At 33.4% G+C, this 6436-nt stretch overlaps 1 long non-coding RNA gene across 1 annotated transcript; it reads left to right on the forward strand.

Moving 5' to 3' along the window:
* Window positions 1–1005: 1005 nt before the first annotated feature.
* Window positions 1006–1988, forward strand: LOC146882083 (uncharacterized). The gene is made up of 3 exons (XR_014985044.1): window positions 1006–1084; window positions 1168–1518; window positions 1750–1988. It is a non-coding gene; the product is annotated as an uncharacterized LOC146882083 (long non-coding RNA).
* Window positions 1989–6436: the final 4448 nt, after the last annotated feature.

Consider the following 6436-nt stretch of genomic DNA (forward strand, 5'->3'; position numbering starts at 1 on the left):
AAATATTATTAAAATTATCTACTCTCTAGAATTATAACAGCAAAATAAAAAAATACACTTACGAAAAAAAAAAACACCAAAACTAAAACTGCAGCAAAACAAAGCAAGTAAAGTAAAACTAATTTTCTATCTCTAACTAGCTCTAAACTAAACTAAACAACTTCATATTCACTAAACTATCTAATTAGATAAAATGAGGGCTCTGTGAAATGTGTGAATGTTCTAAGGGTTTCACTTTCATATATAGAGACAAACATTAGAGATTGATCTAAAAAATGTTTCTGTTTCTGGTTTCATTCTGCTGTCATTTGGTCACGTGATATTATGATTAAGCGGCATGATATAAGCATATGTTATCCATCATGATTTGATGTTTGATATTTATGAAAATAGCAACATTCACAAAATCTAAGCATATCGTGTTTTGATGAGTTCGTGTTACTTACATATAAGTACCTCAATTATTTGTTTCTTACATATAAGTTTTCATAGTACAAACACAACATTAGTTAACACTAATAGAAAAAGACATCTTATGAACACACAACATTTTCTTCACAGTCCCTCACAGCTCTAGAACTAAGTCTGCAATTGGTACTTTCTCTGTTACAAAACTGAAACTAAAAATAGACATGCTGTAAATGATTTTCTCTGTTACAGTCACTTGGTACTTTCATCAAGTGAATCATCAAATTCTATAATTAAATTGGAATGCATAGATATAAGAGTTGTGAAAAGTTGTTGCATGCTTACAATCTGCATCTGTTTTGATCCAGTACTCCCTGTTGGCAGATGAATCTTCTTCCTCTGGATGCACCAGATCATTTTTGTTGTCCATCATTGAGTATTTTCTTCTTCTTCATGTTCTTGTGGTGTTTAGCAGATTTTTGTGCAACTGTAGAACTTTCGGGGTGAACTTTCTTTCAGAACTTTTTTGTGCACCAGATTTTTACTATTTAACTTAACTTCTCTTTTTATTTAGTTTTTGGAAACTGGACAACTTCCTAGTCGGGGAAAATTATACATTGATACTCATAAAAGAAAGGATGGATCATTTGTAAATGATGCGGCAAAGGCTATATCAGTTAGTTGTACCATAATATGATATTTTCGTGCATTTTCCTTCAATGGTTAGAGTTTTCACTACATATTGTTGTGTGCCTATAGGAACAAATTGAAGTGGGTTTGACTCAAAGCACTAATGATGAATCAGAGGTTTCCCCTAATGATGTTGTTGGTAGAGTGTTAGGCCCAGAGCATTCTGGGAGGGTGCGATGCATGGGTTTAGGAGCAGCTCCTACTAACTCATTTAGAAATATAAGATTTCGACTTTTGGATTTAAGCATTGCTTCATCTAGTGTTGCCACATCATCAACATCTTCTGATTAGTGGCAACAAAAGTACACTAATTTAGAATCCCAAATTCAAACCACCTTGGGTGCACTAAAAGCCTACATGATAATGAAGGAAGGAAAGATCTCTGATGAATTAACTGCCTTCTTTGATCCTCAACCACAAGTAAGTTATGTCCAGCCTTTGGAAACTAATTATCTTGGTACTTATTTGTGATGTGATTTTTGATACAAGAATTATACTGTATTGGTGTGAGTTAACCATCGATACCAAATAACCATGATTTTTGTGCAGGTCAATGATCTAGTAATAAACTATTTTAGTATATGCATGTTGATTTCATGATTTGAGGTTGACGTCCTTCTTGCAGATAATATTTATCTTTTATAATTTCAGCAAACCGGTGATGCAAATGATTCTGAGTCTTCTATGGGTACAAGAGGATCATCTGGTGGTAGCAACATTTAGGGTGTTGATGATGTTTTTTAGGATGAAACTATTTTAGTGTGTTATGAACTTTGAGTAAGTATGGATTAAGTTGTAATTGTTTCAATTTAAATTGCTTTTATGTTAATATGTTGATTTTGAGAATCAAAAGTTCTAATGATATATATTTGAGCACTTTGGTTGAAGTATTTGATTGAAGTTTACAAAAAAAAATATTGTTGATATAAAAATATAAGTACCTCAAATGATGACATACATTGTCAAGTATAGTAGGAAATTCTAATTACAAACAAAATATTGTTTTTTATAAGATTTGAATAACGCAAGAAAAATACAGTAATAAATTCACAAATTAAATAATACAAACGAAACAAGTTAAAACTTTTACAGTATAATTCTCGAATTGAAGAAAAATAGGAATTTTTGAATCAAATAGGTTTATGGAAATAAATGAGAGGTTATAACCCTCCATTAAAAAACTTCCACAATATAAACCTGGTACCAGGGGTTGTAGAAAACCTTCACAAATAACTTGTGGGGAACCTATCTGTGGAGGTTTGAAAAACCCTTGCAAATTATTTTGTGGAAGGTAAAAATCCCCGCTAAACGAAATTAAAACCTCCGCAATTTAGCTTTTTTTTTGTAGTGACTCTACTGCACTACCTTTAATTATCTATAAATTGTATTATTTATTTTAGTGTTCTTGGAATATCTATATATTATATTATTTATTTTAGTGTTCTTGGAAGTACACTTCACTTGTAGATCTAACCTCATGTTTGAGAGTTAGAACCTAAGGGTGTTAGAAGCATGATATCCCTATCCAAGTAAAGGAACCCTCACATTGAGAATAAGACTCTTTAAACTAACTAAACTCGCATACCCATGTCTAGTATATGTCAAGGATTAGGAGACTTGATTGAATCTAAACACTAGAGTAGATGTCTCTGCATCTAGTGCTAATGGGATATGATGATTGGCCAAATCACCAAGGAATTCAATATAAATCAAGTAACCAACATGTGAAACAATAACATAATAAATATATAATCAAGTGCAATATAGAGAGAGTTTAGAAGTTACATTCAATCCCAACTATGAAGGAATTCGTTGCTCATAATGATGTGTACAAGAAGAACATGGAGTAGCTTTCCTCCTTCCATAGCTTTACAAGAATATACAATAAGGTCCTAAGTTATTTATGGAGTTTCTCTATCTAAAGTGATTTATGTAACATCGCTAAGGAATATTACTTTTAAATAAATATAGAGGAATAAATAAAATAAATAAAACATAATAATAACTATCAAACCCCATTTATAATCATATTTTCCCAAAAACGCGAGAAAATTAAAACCATGAAATAGTATATCTTAAAAAAAATTTGAAGATAACATTTATTACAACCCATAAAATAACTAAAACAGAAACTGTTTGAAAACAAGAAAATATCCAAATATTAAAATTCTTCGAATCCCCATATAATCTCGCTCTCTAAACTCAAGCATCTCCTGGCTCACCTGTCAAAACATCTGCTCCCGGATAACAAGTTATCTGATTATCGCCACACACAAACAGATAGGGTTAGCTGTATCAGGAAAGTACTTCTCCAGGAAGCGAGTCTTGAAGTTGGCCCAAGTCACTAGCTCTTCCCTCGTCCGCATCTGCTATTGCATGCCTGCCCACCAGTATTCAGCATCATTGTTCAATAGGTATACAGCAAATTCCAGCTTCTGCTCGTCCGCACAATTCATCACTCCAAATATCTTTTCGCACTTGCGAAGCTAGGCATCAACTTCGTCGGGAGTGGCCCTACCTGTAAATTCTACAGGTTTATGTCGTAGAAAATCCTTCACCGTCGCCACTCTCACTGGTGCAATCGCCGCTCTTGGCTATGCTGGAATAGGGTTTTGCATCGCATCCACCATCCGATGAATGGCTTTCGCAATCTCATCAGCACCATTAGCATTTCTCCTCCTCCTATGAGCCGCCATTGCCTGGATACGCCACATATTCAACTGTTAAACATCACTTCATCAGTTTAAAAAACCACTACCTCCTTAAATTTAAACACACACAACCAGATGCACAACATAACAAGCTCACTCCCCAAAAAGGCCCAAAATATTTCTGAAAAACATTTTCAAAACTTATGTTCTGATACCAACTGTAACATCCCTAAGGAATATTACTTTTAAATAAATATACAGGAATAAATAAAATAAATAAAACATAATAATAACTATCAAACCAATTCATGTTTCTTGCTAACACATGTAATTCAAGGATTATATCACCCCACAACATGAGCACATATATAAAGATATAAAAGCAAATAAATACACATAATTGACATACATAGGACTTGAACCCAAGTCCTCTCAACACAATTAAATTACTCTCAACCACTTGAGCTAGTACTATTCCACGTCATACAAGTTAGAATTTAATGCTCTAAGACTTCCACTACCCGCATTTATTAATTAATTATTTATTTAATTAATTAAATTCCACGAGTCTTACAATTTACAAAATCAGCAAATGAATCCAAGGGACATGCCCTGTATTTATAGAAATTTGAGTGTTGCTCTGGCTTTTATCTTTTAAGTTTAGCCATGGAGGTTTTCTTCATGAGTGAGTTTCTTTCCAAGCATGGGCAATCAACTTTAGAGGTCAATAAAGGAGGTTTCCTTACCATGGAGGTCTTCCTTTGATGCCCAACTTCAAATCTAGAGCTTAATGTTTCCTTGTAGTGAAGGTATCTTAAAATGTGGCCTAGCGCCAAATTTGTTACTCAACCGTAAGCTTAAATTTTGCTTTTCTCAGTTTATCTTTCTAGATTGAGCTATAACTTTTGGGGCTTTGCACCAACTTCGTAATTTCCTTCATTTTACTTGCAAAACACAACACAATTTTATTAAATTCTAATTTTTAGGATTTCTCATCACGACATTTTGTATTTATATGCAATTAAGGCAATTCTAATGATTTTTACATTGATTTAATGCAATATAAGTGTATAAAAGATACGAAATTAAACTAATACTAGACACTTATCAACATGCCCCAACTTTAGCTCTTTGCTTGTCCACAAGCAAAGCTTAAACACTTCCATATAATGGTTTCAAAAGATTTGATCATGGTTGGTTTAGGAATTCATAATTAACACTTCAACAAAAAGCTAAGAGAAATGGAATCAAGTCTTGAATTGTAACCTATGGAATCAGTTATACACAAATGTAGTTCAATTATCATAGCTAAAGATCAAACATAGTGTCTCTCAATGTATTTTTGGCTTTGAGTACATAATTGCATCCTCCCAAGTGTTCAAAGTGTTTGTTCTCTTAGCACGTTTTGCAATTGTCCATTTGGCTTTATATTTTCATTCCCAACTGCCATGTACACATGATTGGCAAATGTCACTTAGGTCTTTTGAGCTTGTAATGTAGCTAGACTATCAAACAACTTTGTTTTTCAAGATAAACAAGACTCACTACTAAAAAGGAAAACAACAGTGTGCAAGTGCCATGAGTCTAACTTATTTCAACCATGTTTTTCTTTTGTTTTTCGCTTCTACTACAACCCAACTTCTTTTCAATTCTTTTCATTCCCTTTGGGTACATCTCTAACTTTTAGGTATGCAGAAAGCATACCCTAACTTTATTTCTTTATCCATTACACAACTCACCAATCCCTTCATGGCTCACACACATTTATTGTATCCTTCTCATAAGTAAGAAGGGTTGGATTACCTAAATTCTAAGCTTAGGGTGTGTGTTTCAGGCCAATGTTCAAAAGGTTATTTTTCATTCAAAAATCATGTAGTGTGGTTGTTTGGCCTTGGTGTAAACATAATTTTTCACGAAAAAGAGTTTCCTTGATCATTTCTAAGCCAATCATGCTTAATAGCTATGAGAAATTTGACACAAAAAAACTCGTGGCTCAATCACTTAAATGCTTTCTCTCATTCTTACATTAAGTGTTTGGCTGACTCATCTCACAAGGTTGGATTCACTTTTCTGTGTCAATCTTTAACCAAGAACTGGCCTACATTGCACTAATTTTTATTAAGCACCATTTGTTTTTCTTTCTTTCCTTCCGTTGTAGTCTCAATGTTTTCAAAACAGTTTTCCAAAGTGTGTTTTTCTTTTTTTTGTTTGGTTCCTAATCCAACCTTGTGCAAAAGGTACTTACATCCTAAACTAGGTTACCTAAGACATGTATACTTAATTATCACACAATTTAATCTAAAACAAAATTTAAAAACACTAAAAACTGAAATTAAAATGCACAATTTAAAATGCACAAAAGTTTGAAAAAGAACCCTGTTTGGTTGATGGTGGGGGTGTCTCTTCACTACTCCTTTGGATCAGATGATCCATATGCCTTCTCGAAGTCAAATAACTCATTAGAGCCTTCTCCCTCCTTCTCTATTGGTTTAACTACCTCCTGCTCTACTAGTTCCTCATTGTTGGAAGGTTTTCACTTCCTTCATCTCGTGCAACTGATATTCTCTTAGAATTACACCAACTGCCTTGAACTTTGCCATATCAGCAAACCATGGCATTTCCTTGATTGCTAGCAACTTTTCATCGGGGAATGCTTCACTAATTTCCTCTTCTTTGCACATAATTTT

This window comes from Vigna unguiculata, chromosome 10 (assembly GCF_037176805.1).
Source record: "Vigna unguiculata cultivar grain cowpea cultivar isolate G323 ecotype 2 chromosome 10, ASM3717680v1, whole genome shotgun sequence".
NCBI classification, from domain to species: Eukaryota; Viridiplantae; Streptophyta; class Magnoliopsida; order Fabales; family Fabaceae; genus Vigna; species Vigna unguiculata.